The following is a 16,160-nucleotide window of genomic DNA, read 5'->3' as shown; positions in this document are numbered from 1 at the left end:
AAGCGGAGTTACTAAGTTGTTAACCTTGCTCTGATACCATGTGAAAGAAATTGATGTATATTATTGATTGATGTATTACAAGATTGTTGTGTATATTGATATTTTTATCTGTATATTACAAGTCCTATATATAGAGAGGTTTTGGGAGTAGTAGGTGTAGAGTGAGTGGTGATAGTAGGTAAAGTGGAGGTGGTAGGTGGAGTGGGTGAGGAGTAGTGGAGGTGTGTAGTGGTAGTGGTAGGTTTTAGTGGTGTAGGAGGTGTACATTAACAGGTGGAAAGTAGACCAGCTGTAATTGGACGAGACCAATATAAACATCATTTGTATTGTGTGCCTCTCTTCATATAGGAGAATTAACGATGACAGTGACAGAATATCATTTTCCTTGAAGAAAAATTGAATCATGGATTGTGGAGAAAGGAGGGAAAAAGAAATCATAGAAAAAATAAGAAGAAAATGAGGGAAAAGTGTGAAATTATTTTATAAATTTCACTTCATTTTGTTTGCCTTGATACAGTGTTCTGAGCATTGGTATCTTTTGGGAAAAACATATCCATATTATTTGGTTGCACCATCCTTTCTAGTTGCAAACAGAAGAACAATAGGTGTAGTTAATTAACATTTTCCTCCTAAATCAATTCCTCATGAGAGGGTAAGAATGATTTAATATTGAAATCAAGAAGCCAACTAGTGTGAGACTTTTATTTATTTATTTTTGGCTAAGTGGGAAAAATTTTAAAAATCAAAACCAAACCAAGTCTCAAGTCTCATCAAATGGAGTCGGTTCCATGAATATATGATACTTCCCAAGGCTCAACACGGCTACAAAAAACACACATTTACAAAAGCGAAAAAGAAAATCTCTTACAAGTGGAGGGACTAGGCACTAAGAAAATACAAAACGCATATCCTCTCGGTTTTCCCAGTCAAAAAAGGTTTCATTCAAGTGTCATGCATTGAAATCCCCTCTTTCAAATAAGTTCATCACATACTTGGCCTATGCTCTGTCACAATTCTTCTTCAGCTTATATTGTTATGGGAGTTTGTCTCCATTAATTGGTTGAAAAGGCCAGACATTTAGATTGTTGTGACTTGATGCCAATGCTAGAGTGTGATAAAAAAAATTGATGTGTAACATCTATCTAGTAAAACTAGTTGTCGAATGAGACGCAATTCGGGTACTTATGGGGAAGCCGTCTGATAAGGTAGAGATCAAAGATTAACTTAAGCCTCGTTTGTTAATACGTTAAAATAGTCAAAAAGCTCGAAAGACATTATAAGTTGACGCATCGCTCTCTTTAGCATATCTTTTATAAAAAGTCAAAAAGCTAATTAAAATAATCAAGGGAGACTTACGTGTAGGTCCTAATAGGTGGACTTGTTGTCCAATAAGTCCTATAATAATTAATAGCGTTTTTCATCAAACACTATTAAAAAACGTCACTAATTGTTAATTTTCAGCGATAGTTTGAAAATTGTCACAAAAAATGTCACTAATTATAAGTTTTAGCAACAGTTTAAAAAAATCATCACAACAAAAGTCACTAATTTTTAATTTTCAGCTACAATTTAAAAAATTCGTCACAGAAAAACGTCACTAATTGTAAGTTTTAGCAATAATTTATAAAAATCGTGACAAAGAAAGTTACTAATTGTCAATAAGATTTGGTGGGAATTAAATCCAACTATTAAGACTTATTAATAATTTACTGAATAAGGAATTCTCAAACGAGTAGTATCCCGTTATTAAATGTAATGTCCATATTCAAGTATTATTGTTGCATAATTCAGCGTTCCATAGCAATGATTATGGGAGAAGCTAATTGATAAATGGTGCCATTTGCCAAATCATATGATCAATAAACTCAACTCAAGAGCCTTAATCTCAAAGAAAACATGACAATTGTTCAAATTGTTTTCCATCAATCTACTTATGGTTTTCTAAAGAAAATAAAAATATCATGAGAAAATTGTAATTCAGTAAAAACAATTCAAAATAATCGTATTTTTATAGAAATGTAAATGGATCCGTGCCACATGAATCATAACTGTCACTTGCATCTATTTGCTAGCAATTATTTTGATTTGTTTTCACCTTTTTGCAATTCCCCCAAATATCATATAAATGGGAAATGAGTAACAAGTTGTAAGTCAGTAAAAACTTTGCAATCAGTTAGACCATCTATAATTCAGATTCAAATTTTTTTATCAAATTCAAATTTGATAAAAATTTAGTTAAAATGGTGTTCCCACCGTTTGACCAAATTGGTATCAAATAAATGAGCCCTACTTTTTTCAACAAATTAAGTAAGTGTTTAACCTTTCATCAAATCTCGCAGGCGACCGGAAGACCACATTGGGTAAAATTTGAAGAAAATTTACGTTTGGCCGAACGACGGCTCAGACATCCTCTCGGTCAACCAATTGTTTGATGAAAATTGAAAATTTAGCATTGGAATGCTTGGTATCAAAAATAAAACTTTTAATCCAAATATTTACTAAATTTGATGGGGAAAAAAAGAGAGTAAGCGTTGGAGATACTCTTACACAAGACACAATTCTCATTTTCACATCTGATCTGTTATTAAAATTTTCATTTCCATTTATGCAATACTAGCATATGAACCCGTGCAATGCACGGGTTAAATAAATAATTAAAAATAATTTTAAAATTAAATAATAACGTGAAATTTATTTAAAAAGTATAGAAAAATAATTTAGAATGAATTAAATTTTAACTATTTTATTAGAATATATATATATATATATATATTGTAGTTGTTATGTCATTAATTATATATTTGAAGTTTACAATACGATATAGATGTCATAAAAATAAAAATGAACAGTAAAGATGAAAAAAATAAAATAAATTACAATATACATATATATATATATGAGAGGGTAATTTATATGGAAATTGGGCCGAGCTAGGTAAATGGGCTGTTTTGGGCCGCAGTACGAAGGGCCGAGTAGAATGGCCGTATAAGTTACTCCGGTCTTGTGGATGTTTTGGAGTTAGTCCGGTCCGAAAGAAGATTGAAGTTACTGGCTTGGAAATGCTTCGGAGTTATACCGGTCTTGGTGTTGAACCGGTCTTGACATGTTAGTTCGGTTTAACTATACCATGAGTTGTACATGAGAAGCCGAAGTAAGAATAGTATGGAGAAGAGCTGAATTAAGGTTAGTTCGGCTCACTCTGCGGCTAAGCAGAGTCATGTTTACTTCGGTCATGTGGAAGTTCGGCCATGGTAAAACCATCTCACTTGGTTTAAGCAGTGAGGGAGGTGTTGAGGGATAAACATTATCCTTCAGGAGTATGAATCCTAGAAGGACTCTGCATGGAGGAATAGAAGTCCCACTAGGATTATGCCACACGAAACCTATAAAAGCTCACAAACATCACCTTGGGAAAGGTAACACACAACTTTGCTTTCTGAATACACAGAGCTTTGTCTATTTGTCAAGTTTGCTGACTTAGGCATCGGAGGGGTTTCCGGCACACACCCGCCGGCTAGCTCACGTTTGTGTTTTCAAGTGGTAGAACGACGACGTATGGAGGAGCAGACTTGGTCAACAGGATTATACGAGAAGGTATATTTCTTTCCCGTACAATTGGCGCCGTCTGTGGGAAAAACAAACAGGACAAAACCTCTTGATTAAGCTCCTCCTCTTCAGAGACAATGGCGCACATTGAAGAATTGCCACAGTCCTCCGTCGACGGGCTAACTCCAGATGGGGGCGCAAGGCGTGAAGGATTACCCTCTGTCCCTCCCATGGCGGACTTGGAGCCCCAACGACATAACACCAGGAGGGATACTAGGGGGAGGTGAACTAACAGCCCCCGTCACTCTCGTTCGCAAAGTCCTGACAGGCAAAGGCGGAGGATTGATCCTCAAGCTCTGGAAGATCGCGTGAAGGAGCAAGATGAATTAATAAGGAAGATGGCGGCGGACATGGAGGCCTTGAACCGCCAGATGAAGAAAAAAGAAGTGGCGACAGGAGAGGGGCGCAAAAACAAGACGCCCCCTCGCCATTCAGAAAATTGTAGTAGGAATACCACACCCTCGCAGGGAGAGAGCAGAAGCCTCAGGACAGGCGATACTCAATCATGGTCTTCCAGAACTCGTCACTCCAGGTCCGAGAGGACGAGATCTGAAAGATCATACACTGAAGGAAGCACATATTGGCCCTCGCATTCACACCAAACCAGATCTAGACAGACAGAGTTGCCCAGATCATCCGACTTACGAACCGTGCTCGAAGAAAAGGCACGATGCAAGGAGGATGCCAGGGCACGGGATCCACATAGAGTTTCTGCCTTACAGCGGTTGGCTCCTCGGACGCATGGAAGCATCGAGGTTGGAATGCCAATACCGCGTCCTGCCTATGAACCAACGGACAAAGCATTGGCAAGGCTGCAGACTTCGCCATTTGTTCCGGCGATTGAAAACGCGCCCCTACCAACAGGCTTCCTTCAGCCCAAATTCACTACATATGAAGGGAAGACGGATCCCTACTCACACTTGAGCCACTTTCGCCAGGTCATGGCTGTGTACAGGCGAAACGAGGCCTTAATGTGTATACTCTTCCCATCAAGCCTTGGCGACCTAGGCTTGACTTGGTTCGAGAAACTTCCAGAGGGCAGCATAGCCTCCTGGGCACAATTGGCAGAAGCGTTCGTAACAAGGTTCCGAACAAACACTAAAACCCCGGTGGAGATCGACCAGCTACTCTTCATCGACATGGGCGATAAAGAGACCCTAAGATCCTACAATAGTCGCTACTGGGAGACATTCAATCAGATTGGGGACTGCCCCACCAATCTCGCCATTGCACAATATAAAAGAGGCCTTCCAGTCGGGAACAGACTAAGGGACTCGATCACCATGACTCCACCCCTCACCATGGAAGCCCTGATGGAAAGAGTGCATCAGCACATCAGGGTAGAAGATGATGGCGCACGTGCCAAAGCAAAATCGGGTGCGACCACAGTACCAGAAAAGAAAACCTCAGCAAAGGTCAATGCAATAGATCGTCAGAACAAAAATGGTCGTGGCAGACGAGATAACGGAGAAGACCCAGATAAAAGATGGTTGAGAATCCGCACTGCCATAACAACGGTGTTCAAAAAACCGATATATCGGATTCTAAGCGAAATAAGAGATGAGCCTTTCGTCAAGTGGCCAGCCAAGCTAGGAGAAGCTTAGAAGGACTATGACGAAAGATCACGGTGCACCTTCCACAAAGAAAAGGGGCACCGCACTGAAAATTGCACGCCACTGAGACAGCACTTGGAGGAATTGGTGGCAGCAGGACACCTGGATAAGTACATTGAAGGAGGGACACAGCCAGCCCCCCAAGACCATAATAACCCCAATGGGATGCCAATCGACGCCCCGCCTCAAGGTATTATCAATGTGATACATGGAGTTTTTGAACCTGAGCGTGTATGTGAGCTCAGGGGATCAATCAAAAAGGTTGAGCACTTTAGAGAAGTGCTAAGTGCCCAACCTGCCATCAAGAAGGGGAAGACAGAGGCAACAAACGTCATGTCTTTTTCGAATAAAGACTTGGATCGAATATACTGTCCTCACAATGATGCCCTAGTCGTCACTCTCCGAGTCAAGGATTTTGACGTCAAGTGGATTCTGATTGACCAGGGTAGTTCATGCGAAATCATGTACTACGAAACATTTAAACAATTAAAACTGCAAGACAAAGACTTGGCGCCTGCCGTATCCCCCCTAATTGGGTTCAACTCCATGCCAGAATGGCCCGTCGGCAAAATAATTCTTCCAGTCAGAGCAGGAAGCGTGACGAAACAAGTGGAGTTCTGGGTATTGAAGGTCTCCTCCACTTACAACATCATCTTAGGCAGAACATGGCTGCATGCCATGCGATCGGTGGCGTCATCTTACCACCAAGTAATGCGGTTCCCCAATGACACCGGTATAATTGAAGAAGTCTATGGAGATCAGATCATGTCAAAATAATGCTTCGCCACGGTGAATGGAAGCCGCGCTGCCAAAGGATACGTTCATTTGGTGGAAGAACCAGAAAGTAATGAGCTATTCGCAGACGTCGGCAAAGCGGTGGATCAGAAAGCAGTGGAGGACTTGGTAAAGGTAAAAATAGATGAAAAGAACCCGGATAAGTTCTTTTTGCTCGGTTCGTCGTTGTCCAGCACTGAGAGATTAGAGGTCTTGGGATTCTTGACCTCTAACATCGAAGTGTTCGCCTGGACACCCTACGACATGCCAGGCATTGATCCAAACTTCATCTGTCACCAACTCAATGTCCACCCATTAGCCAGACCAGTCATTCAGCGCCCTCGCAGATCGGCACTTCACCATGTCGAAATAGTGGCAGAAGAAGTAGGTAACCTGCTGGAGGCAGGAGCAATTAGAGAAGTACACTACCCAAAATGGATCTCCAACACGGTCGTAGTACCAAAGAAGAATGGCAAATGGCGTGTCTACGTCGACTACAAAACAGTCAACAAGGCATGCCCAAAAGACAGCTTTCCTCTACCAAGAATAGATCAACTGGTAGACCTAACGGCGGGGCACAATCGACTTAGCTTTCTGGATGCATACAGAGGCTACCACTAGATCGCCATGCATGAACCGGACCAGGAGGTCACATCCTTTACAACTCCAAGAGGACTATACTGTTACAAGGTCATGCCCTTTGGTCTAAAGAACGCAGGGGCAACATTCCAACGGATGGTCACCAAGATGTTTGAACCATTGTTAGGCAGAACAATGGAGGCTTACATCGACGACATGGTGGTCAAGACCAAGGATGAGAATGACCATCTCAAGGACTTAGGAGAGATGTTTGAAATCCTGAAGAAGCACAAGTTGCGCCTTAATGCGTCCAAGTGTGCATTCGGAGTAGGATCTGGCAAATTCCTGGGCTTCCTTGTGACCAACCGAGGTATAGAAGTAGACCCCTCTCAGATCAAAGCAATCCAAGATCTGGAGAGACCAAACTCAGTCAAAGAAGTGCAGCATCTCACCGGCATGGCGGCTGCGCTCAATCGGTTCATAAGCCGGTCATCAGATAGACTACGACCATTCTTTTAAGCTTTAAAAACCAAGTTTGAGTGGGATGAAGAATGCGACCAAGCTCTGGAAAGCTTGAAGGAATATATGTTTTCCCCACCACTGCTTGTTACCCCAGCACCTGGTGAAGAACTCTTCTTGTACCTGGCAGTCTCTCAACACGCAGTTAGCGCAGTGTTGGTTCGTGCAGAAGGAATCCAACACATGCCCATCTATTATGTCAGTAAGACATTGCTGGGAGCCGAAACAAGGTATTTGCCATTGGAAAAACTGGCATTAGCCTTAATGATGGCCTTCAGGAAATTGGTACACTACTTTCACGCCCACACCATAGTTGTCCTCACAGCTTTTCCACTTAAAGCTTTGTTTGAGAGGGCGAACTTTTCTGGGCGAATCTTGAAGTGGGCAGTAGAGTTGGGACAATTCGACATCCAGTTCCAACCCAGAACCGCAGTAAAGGCCCAATCTTTGGCAGACTTCGTCGCAGAATTTACTCCTGGAAGTCATCATATCTGCCCAGTCGACCTAACTGACACCACCGAATTAGGGATGGAAGTTGACGCTGGAATAGCGCAACCCCTAGTAAAAGGTACTCAGTCAGACTCCAAGGCAGACCAAACTAAAGACAGCAAGGTAGAAGCTACACCAAACCAAGGCTCTCCAACAAATAAAGACTTGGTACAATCAGATAGCGAGGGGCAGACAGGAAGCATGGACCTTGAAGAAAACACCAGCAATATTCTTGACCCCACGACATCGTCTGACCCCTCCACTTGCTGGAAGTTGTTCGTTGGTGAGAGGTGGAAGTTCTTTGTGGATGGAGCATCCAACCGGCATGGTGCAGGACTCGGCATAGTCCTCATCTCACTAGACGGCCTGGTTGTAGAGCAAGCAATCAACCTAGGCTTTCCAGAATCAAACAACGAAGCGGAGTATGAAGCGTTTCTCGCAGGACTCAAATCAACATACTACATGAAGGCCACTGAATTAATGGTCTACAACGACTGACAGCTAGTGGTAAACCAAATTTCTAGCGACTATGAAGCAAAGGATGATAGGATGGCCAAGTACCAAGAGTTGGTCAGAACAGAGATAAAGAAATTTGAAGTAGTAAGGATAGAACAAATTGGCAGGGAGGAAAACAGCAAAGCAGACGAACTAGCAGGCTTCGCCTCAATGGCAGACTCCTCCATACCTCATCCACTACTGATCGACTACCTACCTAGACCAAGCATAGAAGACCCCGAAGCAGAAGAGGTATGTTGCGCAGAACTAGGCCCCTCTTGGATGGATCCCATCATCCTATTCTTAAAAGACGGCATCCTACCAGAAGAGAAAAAAGAAGCCAACAGAATAAGAGCGAAGTCGAAGTGATTTTGGCTATTCCCATCCTTGGCATTATACAAGAAGTCATTCTCGGGACCTTACCTGAAGTGTGTCCATCCCAGCAAAGTGGAAGCATTCTTGTTCGAAATACACGAAGGGGTGTGCGGAAGCTATCAAGGTGGAAGATCGCTAGCTTACAGGGCCATTTCACAAGGATACTGGTGGCCATACATGCAGGCAGACTCAGAGAAATATGTGAAGAGGTGTGAGAAATGCCAAAAATTCGCACACCAAATACATCAACCAGCAAGAGAACTCCTACCATTAACTAGCCCATGGCCTTTCGCAATGTGGGGCTTGGACATAGTAGGACCACTTCCAACAGCACTTGGCAACAGAAAATTCTTTCTCGCAGCAACAGACTACTTCACAAAATGGGTGGAAGCAAAAGCATTGGCATCGATCAAGGAAAGAGATGTGAAGAAATTCGTCTGGCAAAACATCATCACTCGGTTTGGCGTACCAAAAGCCCTAATTTCAGACAATGGCACTCAGTTCGACAGCAGAATCTTCAGAAGCTTTTGTGAAGAGTACAAGATAGAATTCTACAATTCTACACCGGCATATCCTCAAGCAAATGGCCAAGCAGAAGCATAAAAAAAAGTCGTCTTGGATGGACTGAAAAAAAGGTTAGAGAAGGCAAAAGGCAAATGGGCGGATGAACTTCCTCACGTTTTATGGGCTTACCGCACCACACCTCGACGATCAACAGGAGAGACACCATTCTCCTTAGCCTACGGAATGGAAGCAGTAATCCCACTGGAAGTTGGCCTCCCCACAATTCGAAGCGAAAATTTTGATCCAGACTTGAATAGAGAAGCCATAGTATTGGAACTCGACCTTGCGGAAGAAAGAAGAGAAAAAGCACTGGTTCACATTGCCTCAGACCAACAAGAGTTATCCAGAAAATACAACAAGACAGTGCATCCGAGACAATTCAAGATCGGCGATTGGGTACTGCGCAAAGTAATGGGAAACACCTTGATACCAGGAGATGTCAAGTTAGGGCCAAACTGGGAAGGTCCTTACAAAGTGGTTGGGTTAGCAGGCAAAGGGGCATACCACCTAGAAGACAAGGACGGCAAAGTAATCCCTAGGCCATGGAACACGGCCAATCTCAAGTTATTTTACTTTTAGCTTTTCTCTTTCAAACATATGTAATTTTTTCTTTCCTCAATAAAACAAGCAATTCTTTTCAGCATGAGTTGTTCTCTGTAAAAGTTAGCTTTAGTTAAGTTTAGGTACATTGCAAACATATTATTCTAAGTTAGCGGGAAAAAACTAACTTAGAGGTTGGCTGGATTAAACCAACACCCCTCCTAAGTCCAGGATAAGAATCCAGGCTGCAGGACGTTTGGTCGGAATAACCAAATATTTTATTCTAAGTTAGCTAGAAAAACTAACTTAGAGGTTGGCTAGAATAAACCAACACCCCTCCTAAGCCCAGGATAAAGATCCAGGCTGCAGGACGTTTGGTCGGAATAACCAAACATTTTATTCTAAGTTAGCTGGAAAAACTAACTTAGAGGTTGGCTAGAATAAACCAGCACCCCTCCTAAGCCCAGGATAAGGATCTAGGCTGCAGGACATTTGGTCGGAATTACCAACTCTTTGTACTCTTTAGCCGAAGTAAGGGTATGGCTGAAGAATGGTTGGCTGGATTAAACCAACTCTTTGTACTCTTCAGCTGAAGTAAGGGTATGGCTGAAAAGTAGTTGGCTGGATTACACCAACTCTTTGTACTCTTCAGCCGAAGTAAGGGCATGGCTGAAGAGTGGTTGGCTGGATTAAACCAACTCTTTGTACTCTTTAGCCGAAGTAAGGGCATGGCTAAAGAGTGGTTGGCTGGATTAAACCAACTCTTTGTACTCTTCAGCCGAAGTAAGGGCATGGCTGAAGAGTGGTTGGCTGGATTAAACCAACTCTTTGTACTCTTCAGCCGAAGTAAAGGTATGGCTGAAGAGTGGTTGGCTGGATTAAACCAACTCTGTGTACTCCTCAGCCGAAGTAATTATGTTGGCTAAGGAGTGGTTGGCTGGTAAGCATGGTTAGTTTGACTAGCAAAAACCGAGATAAAAGTTGGAAATGAAAAGATTATGGAAAAATCATTACAAGTACAAACATACACATCAACCGAAGTAAGAGTTCAAGAACATTTTCATTCATCAAAAGGCAATTACAAAGGAGGGGCATAGCCCGGTTATAAAAGCAAAAAGTAACAAAAAAGAAAAGCAAAAAGACAATCAGTTGAAAAGATCATCAATTTCGGCATCAAACGTAGCATCAGCATCAACACGAAGACCGGTTTCAGGAGGGAGCTCGCTCTCAAGGGTGGTTTCGGTCGGAACCACGGTTTCACCTGGTAGTTCAATAGTCAGGTCTTCCACCGTGGGCTCCAACCGAACTGACTGGTCCGCACTGACAACCGGAGTATCCTCAGAGGCAGCGTCTTCATCAGAGTCTGAGCCTTCAAGAAATTGCTGCTGCATGGCATTAGCATACTCCACTAGGAAGTTCGGTATGAAGTAGGCTGGAGGGTTGAAAACCTCGGTCTATGGATCGTGACCGAGCTTCTCAACAGCTGCCCTCCAGCCGCACTTGAAGAAGAGTTCCTTGGCAGCTTCGCACTGCTTGATATAAGCATCCTCTGCCTTCTTGAAGCCTTGCTTTTCGGCTCCTTTTGCGCTCTCCTTCAGCTGGGTTATCTCGGTATCTTTCTTATTTTCAAGCTTCACCAGCTCGCGTAGATACTTATCTTTTAGAGCAATGGCAGCCTTCTGCTTTTCTGCTTCGGCCGAACTAACCAGTCCGGCCAGTCGGCCGTTCTCAGCTTGTAGCTCGGCCATTTGCTTCCTGGCCTCCTCTAGCTCGGCCGTCTTCGCTTCGGCTTCTGCCACGGCTTGTCTTGTTATTTTCCTGAGCTCTAACACTTTCCTGTGAGTGATGTTGTTTTTCTGAATGGCCTGACAAAACAAAGACTTTCCTTGAGCCGAAGTAAAAGTTGAAAAAACTAGACAGAAAAACGGACGGAGCTGCTTACCAGGATCATCGATTTTGTTGAAGACCGGATGGCCTTCAGTTCGGTGTTTAGTTGCTTTTGGTGGTGCTCCATATCTTTGGGGAGGCACACACTCTTGGCCAGGTTGAAAGCCAACTGGTGGTCCTTATCAGCAACAACCAAGTCAGAGTCTTGGATATCTCGGTTGTTGAAGGTAAGTTTTGGTGCCCAGCTACTGGTAGTTCGGTCAGAAGGCTCCGGTTGGGGGCTCGGTGGCGGGCTCAGTGGAAGAACAGTTTCGTCTTCATTAACCAAACGTTTTTCAGTTTCGGTAGTCCGGGCGCGCTTGGTTCGGTGGGATGAGGACGGTTGTTGCGTAGGAAGCGCCACCACCGCTTCTTGGGTTTGACTTGATGGTGGTACTTCGGCCCTGTTGGTTTCAGTTAGAAGCGCCCTCACTCTGTTCTTTTTGGCCATCTCTTCTTCAGCAGTTAGTGGAATTAGTCTGATTTGTGGTAAGGTTGGGTCCGGCTCTGGTGCGTCTTCAAGAAGAAAATCAGTCACTCTGGCTTTTCGGCGACCACTGTATCTGTAGGTCGGCTCGAACTTTAGCAATTTGGCCCAACTACGTTCTGGACACCGTAGTGCGGCGCGCAAAGTAGCTAGGTTTGGGTAGCTGTATAAAGAGTGAAGGCGGGCAGAATCTGCGAAAGAAGACAACTGTTAGTCCGGTTGAAAGATTAAAAAACCGAAATATGAAAAAGCAAGCAAGAAAACCGAAGTAAGTATACCGGGCTCTCTTTTTTTCCAATTTATACGTCGGCCAGAAATCTGGGCTTGATGATCCTCAAAGTTCCCAGACACCCAGAAAAAATTGTCGGCGTTTAAGTCTTTATCCGGTGTGTGTTTTATTATCTTCTCTTAGCGACGTCGTATTCTTAAATAGTAGACCCACCCATCTTCTTTTGAACCAATGGAGTATTGGTGGAAGATTTCGGCCAGGCCAAGATTTAGTCCGGCTTGACGGTTCAGTTTGGCTATTCCCATTATGATGCGGTAGGAATTGGTGGACAGTTGGGTTGGGCATAGTCTGGTTTGCCTAAGAAACTCACACATCAAGGGTTGGACTAGAAATTGTAGTGTGGTTTCAATAATGGATAAGAGGGTGAAGGGGACAAAGCCTTTATTGTCCCAAGGAATGACATCTTTTTCGGCTAAAATCAGGTGTACGTCATCGGGTATATTGTAGTCTTTTCTGAATTCAGCTAGGCCGCCTGGAGTGTCTACTAGATACCTATACTTCCCCATTTATTGTATAAATTATGAATAATTTAGATCGGTGCAAAAGTTGTGCTCAGTAGCTCGGTTGAGCGCACGGAGGAGTGCCTGGGCAACCTAAGTCTGCAAAGTAGAAAACAAAGGGGTTAAGCACAGATCATTAGACCGTGCTAAAAAATTAAAAGCAAGGTAAAAGAGCCCTACTTCGGCTTTGTGGACATGTTCTATCTCGGTTCAGCAAAATGCTTGGTAGCTCGGTTTGAGCAGGGTTTTTATTAGCTAGACCTTGGCAAGCGTCTCGGCATACTGGCTTTGGAAACAATTTTGCTAGACCGGTTCATCGTCTAGGGGCAGCTTTCTAAGTTCGGTCTAAAAAACTAAGAAAGCTGGTTTAGCCCCAAAGGCCTAAATTGGTTGAACTATGAGTTTTGTTACTTCGGTTGAGCCTCTAGGGGCAGCTTTCTGAGTTTGGTTCAGAAACTAAGAAAGCTGGCTTAGCCCCAAAGGCTTAGCTCGGTTGAACGCCAAGGTTCCTAGTTTAATGAGTTCAAACTGCGTTCGGTGAGCTTATCTCGGCTAAAGTGAATCAAGAGTTGGTAACTTGCTGAAACTACTGTTATTGCTACGAGTTCTAGCTCGGTTATTGTCTGAATTGATCTACATATATAGCACAAACAGTCTCCTAGTTCGGTTGGGACAAGATTCTAGATCGAAAGCTAGTTTTCTACAAGATGTATCATATACTCATGCGTTCTACTGTTAAAGTTTTTTTTTTCATAGAAGCACAGAGCTAAGTAAAATGGAAGAAAATGTTTTGCAAAAATACAGAAAACAAAACTACATTGAAGTAAATAAAAGCACAGAAAGATAGACAGATTCCAGTTGCTTACCAAACGAAGATGTAGAAACACTGAAGATGGAAAAATGGCAGCAAAGTCACAGTCTCTTCAAGTGGAACGGAAGAACAGCAAGAACACAGGATGGAGAGAGAAGAGATGTAATAATGGAGTGGTTAATCCAAAATATAGAAGGTGTTTTGTGTAAAAGAAGGGACGAAAGAGAAAAAGCGGGAACTGCTCAAATTTTTCGTAGTACGAGGGCGGCGTGACAGCTGCCCCCAGCCTATCAGAGCTTGCCACGTGTCATTGGAAAGGGAAGCGTTTCAGTTGCTGTGATTGAAGGGACGTTCTGACCAGATAAGGATAGTTCGGCTTAGTGCTAGCTCGGCTCTACAAGTATTAGCTCGGATGGAAAGGCTAAAACTTTACCCCGGTTTATAGACCGGTAATCCCTATCAAGCTACGCAGATGGAATTAAGGGGCAATTGAGAGGGTAATTTATATGGAAATTGGGCCGAGCTAGGTAAATGGGCTGCTTTGGGCCGCAGTACGAAGGGCCGAGTAGAATGGCCGTATAAGTTACTCCGGTCTTGTGGATGTTTTGGAGTTAGTCCGATCCGAAAGAAGATTGAAGTTACTGGCCTGGAAATGCTTCAGAGTTATACCGGTCTTGGTGTTGAACCGGTCTTGACATGTTAGTTCGGTTTAACTATACCATGAGTTGTACATGAGAAGCCGAAGTAAGAATAGTATGGGGAAGAGCTGAATTAAGGTTAGTTCGGCTCACTCTGCGGCTAAGCAGAGTCATGTTTACTTCGGTCATGTAGAAGTTCGGCCATGGTAAAACCATCTCACTTGGTTTAAGCAGTGAGGGGGGTGTTGAGGGATAAGCATTATCCTTCAGGAGTATGAATCCTAGAAGGACTCTGCATGGAGGAATAGAAGTCCCACTAGGATTGTGCCACACGAAACCTATAAAAGCTCACAAACATCACCTTGGGAAAGGTAACACACAACTTTGCTTTCTGAATACACAGAGCTTTGTCTATTTGTCAAGTTTGCTGACTTAGGCATCGGAGGGGTTTCCGGCACACACCCGCCGGCTAGCTCACGTTTGTGTTTTCAGGTGGTAGAACGACGACGTACGGAGGAGCAGACTTGGTCAACAGGATTATACGAGAAGGTATATTTCTTTCCCATACAATATATATATTTTATGATAAAATAAAAATAAATTTTATTTTATAAATTTTTTAGTTTTAGTTTTAGTTTATTCTGTACTAAAATTTGTCATAAAACTTAAACATACATTTTAGAAATAAAACAATATACATACATATATATATATATACATACAATATAGTATATTGATAAAATTGTTAAAATCGGTTAAAAGACCAACCAACTTATACAAAAATAATTAATTAAAACTTTGAAATTTTATTTTATTTTAAAGTTTAAATTATTTTCAACTGAAACTTGCACAACACTACTATATTAAATGGGAGCATATGTTTACTTTATATAACTGAAACAACTCACTTTTTCCTTCTTTTCCCAATGTGAGATTGTGTAAAATAAAATTTAACAATTGTTTGGGAGTAAGTTTATTTCGAATCAAACAATATCAGTCATTTAATATTTAATTAGGTCAAGCTTTAGTTTATTTCAAATCAAAAGAATCTAAGCAATATGTTTTGATAAAACCACTAAGATTGCAGTTAAACTAGCGAATCAGTTAAACTAAAAACGGTTTAGCCTAATCAGCTAGGTCAAAAGACCAACCAACTTATACAGAAATTAATTAATTAAAACTTTTAAATGTTATTTTAATTTAAAATTTTAAGCTGTCCTGAACTGAAGTATGCACAGTACTACAATATTAAATATGAGCATAAGGTTCATTTTATATAAGTGAAATAACTCACTTTTTTATTTCTTTTCTCGATGTGGGATTGTAAAATAAAAGTTAACAATTGTTTGGACAAAAAAATTATTTTCTAATCAAGCAATTAGTCTTTTAATCTTTAATCATGTCAATCTTTTGTTTATTTCGAATCAAACAAATTTAACCAATATATTTTGATAAAACCTCTAAAATCGCAATCAAACTAGAGAATCAGTCAAACCATAAATGATTCAGCCTAATCAGCTAGGTCAAAAGACTAACCAACTAGGTCAAATGTGTAACGCCCTCAAAATAAACCCATAATATCATACAAACACGATAAAGAAAAGGGATCTCATATTATAATCATCAGAGTATTCTTACAAAAAGTATTACATGTTGACGACAAAAGTAAATGCCCTATAGGCTTACAACTTTCCAAGTCAACACTTGGTTACAAAAGAAGAGAGTACTAACTCTACACAAAAGAAGCCCTTGGCTTGATATACATGTAATACAACAAAAATCAACAAAAAAAGAGTCTTTAACTCCCACAACAATCCATGCTAAGATCTCGGGGGCGGCACAATACCTGAACCTGAAAATGATGTCCCATATAGGGTGAGCCACAGCCCAGTAGAAATATACTAAACCAACTATAAACAATGACTAAAATAATAGCATTCGATAGATGGTCCACA

Source organism: Camellia sinensis, chromosome 12 (assembly GCF_055761805.1).
Source record: "Camellia sinensis isolate YWXY chromosome 12, ASM5576180v1, whole genome shotgun sequence".
In the NCBI taxonomy this organism is placed as follows: Eukaryota; Viridiplantae; Streptophyta; class Magnoliopsida; order Ericales; family Theaceae; genus Camellia; species Camellia sinensis.
This window is presented reverse-complemented; position numbering follows the sequence as displayed.